General features: G+C 46.8%; 1 protein-coding gene across 1 annotated transcript in view; it reads left to right on the forward strand.

The window, feature by feature from the left end:
• Positions 1–5,574: 5,574 nt before the first annotated feature.
• Positions 5,575–18,113, forward strand: part of TMEM219 (transmembrane protein 219) — a 36,035-nt gene continuing 23,496 nt past the window's right edge. Inside the window, exon 1 of the mRNA XM_009198862.4 lies at positions 5,575–5,702. The gene's annotated coding sequence lies outside the window, so the exon portion shown is untranslated. The remainder of the gene's footprint in view (positions 5,703–18,113) is intronic.

The following is an 18,113-nucleotide window of genomic DNA, read 5'->3' on the forward strand; positions in this document are numbered from 1 at the left end:
GGGAAGAGTTCCAAGCAGAGGGAAGGCAAATGCAAAGATCCTCAAGGCAGGAACACGCTCTCCGTATTTGAGGAGCAGAGTGCGTGTCAGTGGTGGCAGCAGCAGCTGAGCAAAGGTCTTAGAATCCTAGCTAATGTCATGGGACCTAGCACCCAATCCCAAAAGAAAGAAGAAAAGATAGGAACCCACTGTTGACAAGAAGGTGCACTGAGAAGTGTTTTTATCTGACCCGATCTGCATCCAGTTTAGAAGCCGATATATCAGGGATTTAACAATCCACTTTAATGTCTAGCAAGGGAAGTTGCTGGAGGGAAAACAGAGTCAGAGTTCTATCTTCAGCCCTGCCAGCAGGTCCCTGGGAGATGCTGGACGAGTGACTTTTCTCTGGGCGTGGTTGGTGCAATCACCAACCTCGCAGGAGAGAGGTCAGAGTGTAAATGAGTGACGTAGGCCCGTTACTGGGTATAAGTGGGCTTATAGTGACCGGGAGCTCATGTTCTACCAAAGGGGTTGCCAATTCTGATTTCGAGTGTGGCGGTGTAAAAGAGAAAAGCAACTGCTGCCAGCTGGGAGCTGGTTTGCACCCTCACTCCAGAAGCCTTGATGTTGCTAGGAGCTGGCCTGGCACCAACAGTGAGGCCATGGTGGTGTCCTGTTGAGCATAATTTCACAAAAAACATCAGACAAGGTCCCTCTTTGACTGATGATAGAGAAAAAGACCATTCCATAATTAAGCCTCAACACAGAAACAAGAACATTGTCCAAACCACGAAAATTACCAACACAATCCTCACTCCCACAGGGTAAGTCACTGCTGCTTCTTTTTTGGTTGTTGTTTTTGTCTGTTTTGTTTTGTTTTTGAAATGAAGTCTTGCTCTGTTACCCTGGCTGGAGTGCAGTGATGCGATTTTGGCTCACTGCAACCTCCACCTCCAGGTTCAAGTGATTCTCCTGCCTCAGCTTCCAGAGTAGCTGGGATTGCAGGCAACCACCATCATGCCCAGATCATTTCTGTATTTTTAGTAGAGATGGGGTTTCACCACGTTGCCCAGGCGGGTCTCGAACTCCTGACCTCCGGTGATCTGTCCGCCTCGGCCTCCCAAAGTGCTGGGCCTACAGGCATGAGCCACTGCACCCGGCCACTGCTGCTGCTTTACTAAGTACAGTTTTAGCTTGATTCATTCCTCCCATCTGCTAGATAAGAATTATTAATATAACCAAAAATAATTATCCCAACCTCCTGATAGCATCCAACCCAGAGCAAATGCCCCCCTTTTTGAACCTGCCTAAGAAGTCCCCTAACGAAAGCTCCAATCCTGTAATAAGTCCTTTCACACATGCTCTTGCTGAGATATCCATGTTGTTCAGCCGCCCTTGTTCAACTACAGGTGCTTCCTGGTGGTCCTTGGTTGGAAGATACTATCAGAAATGGAGGAGCAACAAAGATTCAGCTGAAGCCCTCACTGCCTGGGACTGGGACCCTTGACTCATCATTGTATGTACACCTGAAACTGCTTATGTCTGTGAGGTGCCATCCTACTGATGGTTGGGAGCTAATTGAATTGCGTTCTGATATTTTGTTGATATCCGTAAGCATTGGGTTTACTTTTTATTTTATTTATTTATTTATTTATTTATTTATTTATTTATTTTTGAGACGGAGTTTCACTCTTGTTGCCCAGGCTGCAATGGCACCATCTCAGCTCACTGCAACCTCCACCTCCCAGGTTCAAGCGATTCTCCTGCCTCAGCCTCCTGAGTAGCTGGGATTACAGGCATGCACCACCACGCCCGGCTAATTTTGTATTTTTAGTAGAGACGGGGTTTCTCCATGTTTGTCAGGCTGGTCTCGAACTCCTGACCTCAGGTGATCCACCCGCCTCGGCCTCCCAAAGTGCTGGAATTACAGGCATGAGCCACCACCACGCCTGGCAATGCCAGTTAATTTTTATATATTTTTTTATAGGCCGGGCGCGGTGGCTCAAGCCTGTAATCCCAGCACTTTGGGAGGCCGAGGCGGGCGGATCACGAGGTCAGGAGATCGAGACCATCCTGGCTAACACGGTGAAACCCCGTCTCTACTAAAAAATACAAAGAAACTAGCCGGGCGAGGTGGCGGGCGCCTGTAATCCCAGCTGCTCGGGAGGCTGAGGCAGGAGAATGGCGTAAACCCGGGAGGCGGAGCTTGCAGTGAGCCGAGATCGCGCCACTGCACTCCAGCCTGGGTGACACAGCGAGACTCCGTCTCAAAAAAAAAAAAAAAAAAAAAAATTTTTTTATAGAGATAGGGTTTCGCCATGTTGCCCAGGCTGGTCTCAAACTCCTGAGCTCGAAGTGATCCTCCCACCTTGGTTTCCCAAAGTGCTGGGCTTATAGGCATGAGCCACCATGCCCTGCCAAGCAGTGGGTTTATTTGTTTTTTCAGTTTTTTTACTCCTGGAATAAGGCCCCCACGCTGGATTTTTGATTATCTGATCAGGTATTTATTTTGTCCTTGGTGCAATTGTTTTCTGTCCTTCTACACTCATTTCTACAGTGTCTTCTTGTCTAGTATTTTGAATATCATTTGTCTATAAGAGGCAAAGTCAATATAAAAAGGATGGATGTAGCAGGCGCGGTGGCTGAGGCCTGTAATCCCAGCAACTTTGGGAGGCCGCAGTGGGCAGATCACCTGAGATCAGGTGACCTGGCCAACATGGCAAAATCCCGACTCTACTGAAAATACAAAAAATTAACTGGGCATGGTGGCAGGCGCCTGTAATCCCAGCTACTTGGGAGGCTGTGGCAGGAAAATCGCTTGAACTTGGGAGGCGGAGGTTGCAGTGAGCTGAGTTTGTGCCATTGCACTCCAGCCTGGGCGACAGAGCAAAAAAAAAGGGGAGGGAGAGAGGGGAGGGGTGTGAAGGGGATGGAAGGGGAGATGGGAGGGGAGAGAAGGGGAGAGGGGAGGGGAGGGAAGGGGAGGGGGAGAGAGGAGGGGAGGGGAGGGAGAGAGGGGAGGGGTGGGAAGGGGAGAGGAGGGGGGAGGCGGGGGAGGATATGTAACCTCGGATTACAGGCATGAGCCACTGCACCTGGCTTAATTTTTGTATTTTTAAAATAGAGACAGGGTTTCACCGTGTTGGCTAGACTGATCTCAAACTCCTGACCTCAGATGATCCACCTGCCTCGGCCTCCCAAAGTGCTGGGATTACAGGCGTGAGCCACTGCACCCAGCCAACATCAACAGTTTTGTAGAACACCATGACAGAGACAAGGCCACTCTATGACTGTGGTGGATCAGACAAAAACAAGGCCACTGTGTACTCATGATGTCTGAACACAGACAAAAACAAGAACATTGTCCAAACTATTTAGTTCTGCTCCTTTCTCCCACCTTTCAGTTGAAAATTAAGATACTCAGACATAGAATTACCCCTTCCTGGCTGGGCATGGTGGCTCATGTCTGTAATCCCAGCACTTTGGGAGGCCGAGGCGGGCGGATCATGAGGTCAGGAGATCGAGACCATCCTGGCTAACATGGTAAAACCCCATCTCTACTAAAAAAAATTAGACGGACGTGGTGGCGGACGCCTGTGGTCCCAGCTACTTGGGAGGCTGAGGCAGGAGAATGGCGTGAACCTGGGAAGTGGAGCTTACAGTGAGCCGAGATTGTGCCACTGCACTCCAGCCTGGGTGACAGAGTGAGACTCCGTCTCAAAAAAAAAAAAAAAGAATTACCCCTTCCTTCGTGATGCGTCTAAACCAGAGCAAACCCTCTTGCCTCGAATCCTCTCCTGAAACATAACATGAGCATAAGTCCTACAATAAGTCTTTTTTTTTTTTAATTAGACATGGGGTTTCACTATGTTGCCTAGTCTGGTCTTGAACTCCTGGGCCTAAGCAATCTTCCTGCCATGGCATTCCATATTGCTGGGCTTACAGGCGGGAGCCACCATGCCCAGTCTAAGTCATCTTCAACACCTCTTTCTGAGATGCCTTGCGGTTCCCCATATTATGTGGTCTCCTTCATTGCAATGAGTCCATAAAACTGACTTTTTTTGTTTTGGGTTTTTGTTGTCATTGTTTTGGGTTTTTTTGTTTGTTTGTTTGTTTGTTTGCTTTGTTTTGTTTTTTTGAGACATGGTCTCATTCTCTTGCCCAGGCTGGAGTATAATGCTGCAATCATGACTTACTGCAGCCTCAACCTCCCAGGCTCAGGTGATTCTCCCACCTCTGCCCCCTTGAGTAGCTAGGACTACAGGCACATGCTACCACGCTTGGCTAATTTTTTGTAATTTTTATAGAGATGGGGTTTCACCATGTTGCCCAGGCTAGTCTCAAACCCCCACGTTAAAGCAATCCTCCCACCTCAGCCTCCCAAAGATCTGGGATTACATGCATGGGCCACCACACCCAGTCCCCCAACTTTGTTTTAAAACTTTCTTTTAAGTGTGTTCTTGGTAGCCCTTAACAGAAGGACATTGACACTGGAATCTGGATGTTTGTTCGTTTGTTTGTTTGTTTTGGAGACAAGATCTCACTCTGTTACCCAGGCTGGAGTGCAGTGGCACAATCTTGGCTCACTGCAACCTCTGCCTCCTGGGTTCAAACGAATCTTGTGCCTTAGCCTCCCAAGTAGCTGGTATTACAGGTGCATGCCACCACACCTGGCTAATTTTTGTATTTTTAGTAGAGATGGGGTTTCACCATATTGGCCAGGCTGGTCTTAAACTCCTGGCCTCACGTGATCCACCCACCTCGACCTCCCATAGTGCTGGGATTATAGGTATGAACCACTGTACCGGGCCTGGATTTTTTTTTTTTTTCAGTGAAAGATACTGATTTTTTTAAAGTTGACTCAGAACAAGTTTTCACTCTGTGTCCACTTCATGTTGCTATCACAGAATATCACAGTCTGTGTAGTTTAGAAACAATAGACATTTATTTGACTTATAGTTCTGGAGGCTGTGAAGTCCAAGATACAGGAGCTGCCTCTGGTGAGACATCATCACGTAGCAAGAGAGCATGAGAGAGAGGGAGAGGGGGCTGAACTTGCTTTTATAACAAACCCATTCCTGAAATAATGGCATTAATCCATTATAATGGCTTCTTGAGGATCCCACCTCTCAACAGTATTACATCAGGGATTAACTTTCCAACACCTGAGCTTTGAGGGACTCGTTCAAACCATAGTACTCTGAAATTGGATAAATAGGTCTATGGGTGAGATTCTGGCTGAGGGTTGCCAATTTGCAACCTTTCAGTTGAATGGTCTCCCTTCTGAATGTCAAGGTTAATACTGCTATGAACAGCTATTATGCACCTAAGTTGAACCAGGGAGAGAACACATCCTTCCACATGTACCATTTTATTTAATGTTCTTTTCTACTAAGTCATTCAGAAATCTCTGGACTCTCTTTATGCTGTGTCATTTGCAAGGTTGCCTGCTGCATGTTTGGTTATAAATGAGGTCAAATCCCAATTTTGCAGGAGGAGGTGGATGTATGCCCATTCCCTTCACACTGTGAGCCGGTAGCCATGGGAACTATGATCAAGTACACAATAACTCCCCCATGAACAAATCCTCAGGGAACAAGGTTCATTTGAATGAAACTGGCTTGACCACAAAAGAATCTGGAGGACTTTCGGAGCTTCGCGGCCTTGTGCCGCCTCCTGACTTTAAGCTGGCTCTGCAGGAGGAGGAAGTGGAGATATCTCAGGTATGGACCTCTTTCTGGGAGCTGGGACTTAGACCAGGCAAAGAAAGGAGGCGGTGGGGAAAACTCCCCCAAGGGAGGCAGGAGCGGGCCCTGCATACCAGGTCCCCAGGTCTCTGAGGGCTTTACTAGTTCTGGGAGTGTGTGGCTCGAGCCTAAAGTCTAGGAGGCATTCCAGCATTACCCAGGGCGTCGGCTGGAATATCTTTAAGGACCCTTCCAGCCCTGGAATCATAGCAGCAAAGGACCCAGTTGTATGACAGCTGCTTTGGCCAGTGAAGATGGAAAGACCAGGAAAAGCTTTAGGCTAAGCGATGGAGTTCGTACCCCGCTAATTCACCTCCCTTGCCGCATCCCTGACATTTCCCACACAATATGTCCTTCACTCTGTTCTCCAAAAAGCCATTGCCTTCCTCTAACTGCCGAAATGAGCCCTGGAAACCCTGATGCCCACCAGACCCCTGCCTTTCCTCTTCTCTGCTCTGTTGGCCGAGGTTTCTGCCTCAGTTGCCCTGTCTGACAATATAGTTTCCCTAGGAGTGGAGCTAGCCCTGGCATCCCAGAATCCCCAACAGGTGCTAGCCCCTGGAGTCAGGACTGTCTTCCTGTGCCCCTGGGCTTGCTGCAGAAGAAACTGATTACTTGTAACTGCCGTTCTGAATATAGTCACTACCAGGAACCGCTGGCTACCTGTGACATACCATCTAGCATGGTACCACAGCACCTGGCCCAGCACCTTGGGAGGCCAAGATGGGAGGATCACTTGAGGGCAGAAGTTTGAGATCAGCCTGGGCAACAACATAGTGAGAACCCCACCTCTACAAAAAATTTAAAAATTAGCCGAGTGCGATAGCACATGCCTGTAGTCCCAGTTACTTGGGGAGGCTGAGGCAGGAGGATCGCTTGAGCCCAGGAGGTGGAGGCTGCAGTGAGCTATGATCGCACCACTGCACTGCAGCGTGGGAGACAAAGGGAGATTCTGTATGTAAATAAACAAATAAATAAAAAACAAAGGAGAGGGATTTTTCTACAAGACAGTTAACATGCAGGGTGCTATGTACTGTGAGGGGTGGAGACTCGCCGAGGTTCAGTGGGAATGGGAGCTCAATCCTGAGAGTGGGGGAAGGCATTACAGAGGCTGTGACCTTTGAAATTGGTCTTGAAGAAAGAGAAAATGTGTACAAGGCAGAAAGAAGAGAGAGCTGCACCAGCCAAAAATATGGAGGTATGGAGTAGGTAGAATTGTGAGACATTTATGTGACTGGAATGAAAAATGAAAGCTGATGCCGGAAAGGAGGGTTAAGGCCAGGTTTTGAAGGATCTCTTAAAAAAACAGTAGGCTGGGCACAGTGGCTCACACCTGTAATCCCAGCACTTTGGGAGGCCGAAGAGGGCAGATCACTCGAGGTCAGAAGTTCGAGACCAGCCTGGCCAACACAGCGAAACCCCGTCTCTACTAAAAATACAAAAATTAGCTGGGCCTGGTGGTGCGCGCCTGTAGTCCCAGCTACTAGGGAGTCTGAGGCAGAAGAATTGCTTGAACCCGGGAGGCAAAGGCTGCAGTGAGCAGAGATTCTGCCACTGCACTCCAGCCTGGGTGACAAAGCAAGATCCTGTCTCAAAATTAATGCATTATTATTATTAATTTTTTGAGACAGAATCTTGCTCTGTCGCCCAGGCTGGAGTGCAGTGGCATAATCACAGTTCACTGCAGTCTCAAGCTCTTAGGCTTAAGCGATCCTCCTGCCTTAGCATCCCAAGCTGCTGAGACTATAGCCATATGCCACTGATGGAGCAGGAGCACCGTCATCTAGGACAAACATCACCACTTTAAGTTCCAGCTCCCTTTCTAGCCTCATGCATTTCAAGGAAATCACTTCTAACTACAAGCAGACAGAAAGAGCAGACAGTAAAACACAGATAAGACAGTTTGGGTACAGAGGGAGGTGGAGGCAAAGTCTCGTGGGTAACTGCCAAACTTCACTCTCATACAATGGGCCCCAGTAAAACAGTGGGCCTTAGGCCGGGCGCGGTGGCTTATGCCTGTAATCCCAGCACTTTGGGAGGCTGAGGTTCCAGACCAGCCTGGCCAACATGGTGAAACCCTATCTCTATTAAAAATACAAAAATTAGCCGGGCATGGTGGTGTGCACCTGTAATCCCAGCTACTAAGGAGGCTGAGGCAGGAGAATCCCTTGTATGTGGGAGGCAGAGGTTGCAGTGAGCTGAGATCACGCCACTGCACTCCAGCCTGGACGACAGAGAGAGACTGTCTCAAAACAAACAAACAAACAAACAAAAAATAATGGGCCTTAATAAGCACATTTCTTTCCCTTCAGGTGAACTAAGATATGGAAGTTAAAAGCAGACTCAGGGGATATGCCTGTAGCTGCAGAAAAAAGATAAACACAACATAAGTACAACAAAGAGACACAGAAGCAGTCCAAGCCTCTGATAAACTCTCCCACCCTGAATCCTTACAAACTCTTAGTCTGTAAGAGAGGGTGGCTCTGACCTAACCCTGCCAGCCACCCCTCTCAGGTTTATTCAAAATAAACCTATCCCTGATGACTGTCAAGCCACCCTTCATGTTTCTCTTGTCTTTCCTTAATTCTTATAGCCACCACGCCTGGCTAATTTTTTTGAATTTCAGTGGAGGTCTTGCTGTGTTGCCCAGGCTGGACTTGAACTCCTGAGCTCAAGTGATCCTCTAACCTCAGCCTCCCAAAGTGTTGGGATTACAGGCGTGAGCTACGGCGCCCCAGCTGGAGGATCATATCTGTTTCAAAAGCTGGAGCTTTTGCCGTGCGCAGTGGCTCACGCCTGTAATCCCAGCACTTTCGGAGGCCGAGGTGGGTGGATCATGAGGTCAGGAGATCGAGACCATCCTGGCTAACATGGTGAAACCCCATCTCTACTAAAAATACAAAACATTAGCCAGGCGTGGTGGCGGGCGCCTGTAGTCCCAGCTACTTGGGAGGCTGAGGCAGGAGAATGGTGTGAACCCAGGAGGCAGAGCTTGCAGTGAGCCTTGATTGTGCCACTGCACTCCAGCCTGGGCAACAGAGCGAGACTCGGTCTCAAAAAAAAAAAAAAAAAAGGTGGAGCTTTCTACTGGAGGCAGCAGAGTTCTTCAGGCAGAGCAGCTGAGTCTTGAGGTTGCTCTTTTAGGAAACAAACTCAGGAGGCAATGTGGAGGGTGCATTGAATGGAGGAGAAAGTGGAGGCAGCGAGAAGGGTGAGGAGACACTGCTGAGTCCTGGTGAGAGACAAAGAAAGCCTGAAGGAAGCAAAGGGAATGGAGAGGAGGGGAAGGCTTCTGGAAGACTGTGATGCATGGATTGCGTGGGATAAGGGCAGAGGGTGGAGTCCAGGCTGACTCAGAGGTTTCTTGCTTGGGAGACTGAGTAGATGATCACGCTGTTACCTGAGATGAAGACACAGTAAGAGAAGTTAAATGAAGAAAAAGTAGGCTGGGCACAGTGGCTCACGCCCGTAATCCCAGCACTTTGGGAGGCTGAGGTGTGTGAATCACCTGAGCCCAGGAGTTCCAGACCAGCCTGAGCAACATAGCAAAACCTCATCTGTACTAAAATTCAAAACAATTAGCCAGGTGTGGTGGTGCTGGCCTGTAGTCCCAGCTACTTGGGAGTCTGAGGTGGGAGAACCACTTGGGCCCAGGAGGTCGAGGCTGAAGTGAGTCATGATCGTGTTACTGCACTCCATCTTGGACAACAGAACAAGACCCTGTTTCAAAAGGAAAAAACAGAAAAAATAATAAGCTCAGTTTTTAAAAAGAAATTGTAGTAGAATAAACACAATGTAAAATTTACCATTTAACCATTTTACAGTGTACAATTCAGTGGCATTAAGTACATTCACAATGTTTGCAAGCATCACCTTGATCTAGCTCCAAAACATTCTCATCACCCCAAAGGGAACCCCCAAACCCATTAGGCAGTGATTCTCTATTCCCCTGTGTGCCCAGCCCCTGGCAGTCCCTAATCTCCCTGTAGATTTGCCTGTTCTGGACATTTTATATGCATGGAATCATATGATATTTGACTATAGTTTATGTCTGGCCACTTAGCACAATGTTTTCAAGGTTCATCCATGTTGTAGTATGTATCAGAATTCTTTTTTTTTTCTTTTTTGGAGACTCAGCCTATTTTTTTTTTTTTTTTTTTTTTTTTTTGGAGACTCAGAGTCTCATTCTGTCACCCAGGCTGGAGTGCAGTGGTGCCATCTTGGCTCACTGCAACCTCCGCCTCCCAGGTTCAAGTGATTTTCCTGCCTCCGGAGTAGCTGGGATTATAGACTCACACCACCACACCTGGCTAATTTTTGTATTTTTAGTAGAGATGGGGTTTCACCATGTTGGCCAGGCTGGTCTCGAACTCCTGACCTCAAGTGATCTACCCGCCTTGGCCTCCCAAAGTGCTGGGATTACAGGCATGAGCCACCGTGCCTGGCCCCTTACCCATTTTTCAATTGGTCTATTTGTCTTTTTCTTATTGAATTGTAAGAGTTATTTATATGTTTTAGGTACAAGTACCTTATCAGATGTAGGATTTGCAAGTACTTTCTCCCATTCTGTGAGCTGTCTTTTCACTTTGTGGCTGGTATTCTTTGAAGCACAAAACTTTTTATTTTGATGAAGTCCCATTTATGTATTTTTACTTTTGTTGCTTGTGCTTTTGGTATCATATCTAAGAAATCATTGCCAAATACAATATGATGAAGATTTTCCCCTATATTTTCTTCTAGGATTTTTATGGTTTTTGCACTTAAGTTTAGATCTTTGATCCATTTTGAGTTAATTTTTTGTATGTGAGCTAAGCGTTCTATGTTGGGTACAGAAAAGGTCTAACTTCATTATTTTGCATGTTTCCCCCATTGCCCACCAACATTTGTCAAAAATATGAATGCTTTCCCCATCAAATAGTCTAAAAAACTATTTTCAACAAGGGAAAATAGTTGAAAATCAATTGTTGAAAATCAGTTAACCATATATGTGAGGGTTTATTTCTGGGTTCTCTTTTTTTTTTTTTTTGAGACGGAGTCTCGCTCTGTCGCCCAGGCTGGAGTGCTGTGGCCGGATCTCAGCTCACTGCAAGCTCCGCCTCCCGGGTTCCCGCCATTCTCCTGCCTCAGCCTCCCCAGTAGCTGGAACTACAGGCACCCGCCACTTCGCCCGGCTAGTTTTTTGTATTTTTTAGTAGAGACGGGGTTTCACCGGGATAGCCAGGATGGTCTCGATCTCCTGACCTCGTGATCCGCCCGTCTCGGCCTCCCAAAGTGCTGGGATTACAGGCTTGATCCACCGCACCCGGCTATTTCTGGGTTCTCTATTCTACTCCATTTGTTTCTCTATCTACCCTTAGGTCAGCATCACACTGGGTTTTTTCTTTTGTTTGTTTTAACTTTTTATTTTTATTTTTATTTTTATTTTTATTTTTATTTATTTATTTTTTTTTGAGACGGAGTCTCGCTCTGTCGCCCAGGCTAGAGTGCAGTGGCCGGATCTCAGCTCACTGCAAGCTCCGCCTCCTGGGTTCACGCCATTCTCCGGCCTCAGCCTCCCGAGTAGCTGGGACTACAGGCGCCCGCCACCTCGCCCGGCTACTTTTTTGTATTTCTTAGTAGAGACGGGGTTTCACCGTGTTAGCCAGGATGGTCTCGATCTCCTGACCTCGTGATCCACCCGTCTCGGCCTCCCAAAGTGCTGGGATTACAGGCTTGAGCCACCGCGCCCGGCCTGTTTTAACTTTTTAAATTTCTTGTTTTTAATTTTCGTGGGTGCATAGTAGGCATATATATTTATGGGGTACATGAGATACTTTGCTACAGGCATGCAACACATAATAATCACATCATAATAAATAAGCATTTATCTTTTGTGTTACAGATAATCCAGTTATATTCTTTCAGTTATTTAAAAATATACAATTAAATTATTATTGACTGGCCTGGCACAGTGGCTCGGGCTGTAATCCCAGCACTTTGGGAGGCCGAGATGGGCGGATCATTTGAGGCCAGGAGTTCAAGACCAGCCTGGCCATGGTGAAACTCCATCTGTACTAAAAAGACAAAAAAAGTTAGCCAGGCCTCAGACTACCTGTAGTAGTCCCAGCTACTCAGGAGGCTGCGACAGGGGAATGGCGTGAACCCAGGAGGCAGAGCTTACGGTGAGCTGAGATCGCGTCACTGCACTCTAACCTGAGTGACACAGCGAGACTCCATCTCAAAAAAAAAAAAAAGTTAGCCAGATCTGGGGGTGCACGCCTGTAGTCCCAGCTACTTGAGAGGCTGAGACAGGGTAATTGCTTGAATCTGGGAGGCGGAGGTTGCAGCAAGCCATGATCATGCCAGGCACCCACCCCTGGGTAACAGAGCCAGACCCGCCTCAAAAAAAAAAAAAAAAAAAAGAATGGCCGGGCGCTGTGGCTCATGCCTGTAATCCCAGCACTTTGGGAGGCCAAGGAAGGCAGATCATGAGATCAGGAGTTCAAGACCAGCCTGACCAACATGGTGAAACCCATCTCTACTTCAAAAATACAAAATTAGCCACAGGCGCAGTGGTGTGTGCCTGTAGTCCCAGCCACCAGAGGCTGAGGCAGAAGAATCGGGCTGAACCTGGGAGGCAGAGGTTGCAGGAGCCAAGATGGCACCACTGTACTCCAACCCAAGGAACAGAGCGACTCACCTCAAAAAAAGGAAGAAGAATCATATTGCTAAAAACCATATTATTCATTCTGTCTATATGTCATAAGTGAGATGACTTGAACTCCCCTTGTTGATATGTGTGTTCATTATTTCCACCATTAAATGAATTAAGGTGCTTTGGCATGACTGTCCCCCTTATTAGTTCTATTAGTTTTGTGAGTCTATGTTTTTTTTCCAACATAAGATCCTATCATCTGCAAACAAGAATACTTTTACTTCTTCCTCTTTCCAATTTGATGCCCTTTGTTTCTCTTGTCTAATTATTCTAGCAAAGGCTTCCAGCTTGGGAAGTGACAGTGTTGTTGAGTAACAGTGGTGAAAGTAGGCATCCTTTTGTGGTGTTCCAGATCTTAGGAGGAAAGTCTTTTCAGGTTTTCCCATTCAGTATGGGTCTGTCATGGTTTTTATAATGTTGAGGTATGTTTCTTCTACACCCAGTTTTTTGAGGGTTTTATTAGGAAGTAGTGTTGAATTTCATCAAATGCTTTTTTCAACATCAGTTGAAATGACGGCGTTTTGTCTTTCATTTTGTTGATATGTATACCGCTAATTAATTGATTTGTGTATGCTGGAACCATCCTGCATCCCTCCTGAGAAACTCCACTCTCACAAGATGATCTTTTTTTTTTTTTTTTTTTTTTTTTGAGACAGAGTCTTGCTCTGTCACTGTGGCCAGAGGGCAATGGCATAATCTCTCAGCTCACTGCAACCCCTGCCTCCTGAGTTCAAGTGATTCTCCTGCCTCAGCCTACCTAGAAGCTGGACTACAGGTGCATGCCACCACACCCAGCTAATTTTTTTTTTTATTTGTGGAGTCAATATTTTGCCATTACCCACGAAATGAGTAACATTTTTAACTCCTGGGTTAAAGTGATCTCTCTCCCACCTTAGCCTACCGGGCGTTGGGATTATAGGCGTGAGCTACCATGCCCAGCCAAATACTATGTTATTACCCATTATTTTAAACTGATGACAACTTAACACTGGCTGCATAAAACAAACAAGCAAAATGAAAAATAATAAAAAAACTTCTACACTTTAACTTCATCTACTCTGTTTTGCCTTTTTTTTTTTTTGAGACACAGAGTCTTGCTCTGTGCCCCAGGCTGGAGTGCAGTGGTGCGATCTCGCTCACTGCAAGCTCTGCCCCCGGTTCACGCATTCTCCTGCCTCTCAGCCTCCCGAAAGTAGCTGGGACTACAGGCTCTCACCACCACACCCTCGCTAGTTTTGTATTTTTAGTAGAGACGGGGTTTCACGGTGTTAGGCAGGATGGTCTCCATCTCCTGACCCAGATCCGGCCTACCGCCTCCCAAAGTGCTGGGATTTCAGGCTTGAGCCACTACCGCTTTTTTTTTTTTTGAGATGGAGTCTCACTTTGTCGCCCAGGCTGGAGTGCAGTGGGCGTGAGCTCAGCTCACTGCAACCTCTGCCTTCCGTGGTTCAAGCAATTTTCCTGCCTCAGCCTCCCAAGTAGCTGGGACTATAGGTGCGCATTATCACGGCTGGCTAATTTTTGTATTTTTAGTAGAGACGGGGTTTCACCATATTGGTTACGCTTGTCTTGAACTCCTGATCTCATGATCCACCCGCTTCGGCCTCTCAAAGTGCTGGGATTACAAGCGTGAGCCACCGTGCCCAGCCCCCACTGCTTTTTTTTTTTTTTTTTTTTTTTGAGGCAGAGTCTCGCTCTGTCACCCAGGCTGGAGTGCAGTGGTGTAATCTCGGCTCACTGCAAGCTCTGCCTCCCGGGTTCACGCCATTCTCCTGCCTCAGCCTCCCGAGTAGCTGGGACTACAGGCGCCTGCCACCAAGCCCGGCTAATTTTTTTTGTTGTTGTTGTATTTTTAGTAAAGACGGGGTTTCACCATGTTAGCCAGGATGGTCTCGATCTCCTGACCTCGTGATCCACCCGCCTCAGCCTCCCGAAGTGCTGGGATTACAGGCATGAGCCACTGCACCCGGCCCCCACTGCTTTTTAATTTGGTTCCCTTTATGTCTTATTGTACTATGCCTTGAAATGTTGTAGTTATTATTTTCTATTGGTTCATTGTTTAGCTTTTCTACTTCAGATAAGAGTAGTTGACCCGGCACGGTGGCTCATGCTTGTAATCTCAGCACTTTGCGAGGCTGAGGTGGGCGGATCACCTGAGGTCAGAAGTTCGAGACCAGCCTGACCAACATGGAGAAACCCTGTCTCTATTAAAAATACAAAATTAGCTGAGTGTGGTGGTGCGTGCCTATAATCTCAGCTACTCAGGAGACTGAGGCAGGAGAATTGCTTGAACCTGGGAAGAGGAGGTTGCAGTGAGTCAAGATTGCACCATTGCACTCTAGCCTGGGCAACAAGAGTGAAACTCCATCTCAAAAAAAGAAGATAATGGTAGTTTATATACCAAAATTACAGTGTTATAATATTCTGTATTTTTCTGTGTGCTTACTATTACCAATGAATTTTGTACCTTCAAATGATTTCTTATTGCTCTTGAACATCCTTTTCTTTCAGATTGACGAACTCCCCTTAGCATTTCTTGTAGAACAGGTCTGGTGTTGATGAAATCCTTCATTTTCGTTTGTCTGGGCAAGTCTTTATTTCTCCTTCATGTTTGAGGAATTTTTTTTTTTTTTTTTTTTTGAGGCGGAGTTTCACTCTTGTTGCCCAGGCTGGAGTGCAATGGCACGATCTCGGCTCACCGTAACCTCCGCCTCCCAGGTTCAAGCAATTCTCCTGCCTCAGCCTCCCTAGTAGCTGGGATTATAGGCATGTGCCACCACGCCCAGCTAATTTTGTATTTTTAGTAGAGACGGGGTTTCTCCATGTTGGTCAGGCTGGTCTCGAACTCCCGACCTCAGGTGATCCACCCACCTCGGCCTCCCAAAGTGCTGGGATTACAGGCGTGAGCCACTGCGCCCTGCCTTTTTGAAGAATATTTTTACCAGACATACTATTCTAGGGTAATTTTTTTTTTTTCTTTTAGCACTTTCAATATGTCATGCCATTCTTTTCTGGCCTGTAAGGTTTCCACTGAAAAGTCTGCTGCCAGATGGGAATTGGAGACCCATTGTTTTGTTTGTTTGTTTGAGGTGGAGTCTTGCTCTGTCGCCCAGGCTGGAGTGCAGTGGCGCAATCCCAGCTTATTGCAACCTGCACCTCCCAGGTTAAAGTGATTCTCCTGCCTCAGCCTCCTGAGTAACTGGGACTACAGACATGCACCAATATGCCTGTTTGTGTGTGTGTGTGTATTTTTAGTAGAGATGTGGTTTCACCCTGTTGCTCAGGCTTGTCTCAAACTCCTGACCTCAAATGATCTGCCTGCCTCGGCCTCCCAAAGTTCTGGGATTACAGGTGTGAGCCACTGCACCCAGCCTCCATTGTATGTTATTTGGTTCTTTTCTTTTGCTGCTTTTAAGATCCTTTATCTTTGACATTTGAGAGTTTGATTATTAAGCACCTTGAGGTAGTCTTCTTTGGGCTAAATCTGCTTGGTGTTCTACAACCTTGTACTTGAATGTTGATTCTCTAGGTTTTATAAGTTTTCTGTTATTATTCCTTGAAAAAAGTTTCTACCCCTATCTCTTTCTCTACCTCCTCTGGTGGCACATTAACTCTTAGATTTGTTCCTTTTGAGGCTATTTCTTAGATCCTCAAAGAGGGTATTTTTCATTATTTTCTATTCTTTTTTCTTTTGTCTCTTCTGCCTATATATTTTCAAATAGCCTGTCTTCAAGCTCACTAATTCTTTCTTTTGCTTGATCAGTTCTGCTATTAAGGTAATCTAATGCATTCTTCTTTTTCTTTTTTCTTTTTTTTTTTTTTTTTTTTTTTGAGACAGGGTCTCACTCTGTTGCCCAGGCTGACGTGCAGTGGTGAAATCTCGGTTCACTGCAACCTCTGCCTCCCAGGCTCAAATGATTCTCCTGCCTCAGCCTCCTGAGTAGCTGGGATTACAGGTGTGTGCCACCATGCCCAGCTAATTTTTGTATTTTTAGACGAGATGGGGTTTTACCTTGTTGGCCAGGCTGGTCGCAAACTTCTGACCTCAGGTGATCCACCCACCTCGGCCTCCCAAAGTGCTGGGATTACAGGTGTGAGTCACCTCACTTTCTAATGCATTCTTTAGTATGTCAATTGCATTTTCCAACTCTAGAATTTCTGCTTATTTTTAGTTATTTCAATCTCTGTTAAATTTATCTGATAGAATTCTGAATTCCTTCTCTGTGTTACTGTGAATTTCTTTGAGTTTCCTCAAAATGTCTTTTTTGAATTCTCTGTCTGAAAGGTCCCATCTGTGTTTCTCCAGGATTAGACCCTGGTGGCTAATTTGGTTCATTTGGTGAGGTCATGTTTTCCTGGATAGTCTTGATGCTTGTGGATGTTCATCGGTATCTGCACATTGAAGAGTTAGGTATTTATTGTAGTCTTTGCAGTCTGGGCTTGTTTGTGCCCATCTTTTTTGGGAAGACTTTCCATGTATTCAAAGAGACTTGAGCTCCAAGCCCAATAACACTGTGGTTCTTGTGGACTCATGTAAGTACCACCTTGGTTGTCCTAGATAAGATCCAGAAGAATCCTCTGATTACTAGGCAGAGACTCTTGTTCTCTTTCCTTACCATCTCCCAAATAAATGGAGTCTCTGTCTCTTTGCTGAGCTTCCTGGAGCTAGGGATGGGGTGATGCCAGCCTTCTTATGACCACCACCACTGGGACTGTGCTGGGTCATACCTGAAGCCAGCACAGCAGTGGGTCTCACCCAAGGCCCACTGTAACCACTACCCGGATACCACCTGTGTTCACTCAAGGCCCTAGGGCTCTACAATCAGCAGCTGGGGCCACCAGTCAGCTTTCTATCTTTCCCTTCAGGGCAGTGAGTTTCCCCAGGCCCTGGGAGGGTCCAGAGATGCTGTCTGAGAACCAGAGATTAGAGTCAAAAACCTTAGAAATCTACGTGGTGGTCTATTCTACTGCAGCTAAGCTGGGACTCAAACCACAAGATAAAGTGCCTCCCACTCTACCTTCCCCTTTCCATGGACAGAGGAGCCTCTCCCAGTGGCCACCACCACCGCTGGCCCACAGAGAGTTCTGAACACTCACTTAAAGCCCAAGGGCTCTTCAAGTCAACTTGTGGTGAATGCTCTCAGGCCTGGGACTCACCCTTTAGGGCAGTGGGTTCCCCTCTGGCCCACGGCAGGTCCAAAAATGTTGTCCAAGAGCTTAGGTCTGGACTTGGGGGTCCCAAAAATCTGGTTGGTACTCTACCCCACTGTGGCCGAGCTGGTACCTAAGGTGCAAGACAAAGTTCCCTTTACTCTTCTCTCCGCTTTTCTCAAGCAGTAGTCTTTCACCAGAGCCACCACAGCTGGTAATGTGCTGGGCCTTACCTGAAGCCAGCACAACTCAGACTGTTATTCAAGGTCCACAGATACTACCTGGGTATCGCTGTTGGCTATTCAGGGACCAAGGGCTCCTTAGTCAGCAGGTGATAAGTCCTTCCAGGACTGGGTCCTTCCCTTCAGGACGCCAGGCTCCCTTCTGGCCCAGCGTGTGTCTAAAAATGTCATCCAGGAGCTAGGACCTGGAATGAGGGCCTCATGACTCTGCCTGGTGCTCTATCCTATTGTGGCTGATCTGCTATCCAAGATACAAGACAAAGCCCTCTTTACTCTTTGCTTTCCTCTCCTCAAGCAGAA

Source organism: Papio anubis, chromosome 18, assembly GCF_008728515.1.
Source record: "Papio anubis isolate 15944 chromosome 18, Panubis1.0, whole genome shotgun sequence".
In the NCBI taxonomy this organism is placed as follows: domain Eukaryota; kingdom Metazoa; phylum Chordata; class Mammalia; order Primates; family Cercopithecidae; genus Papio; species Papio anubis.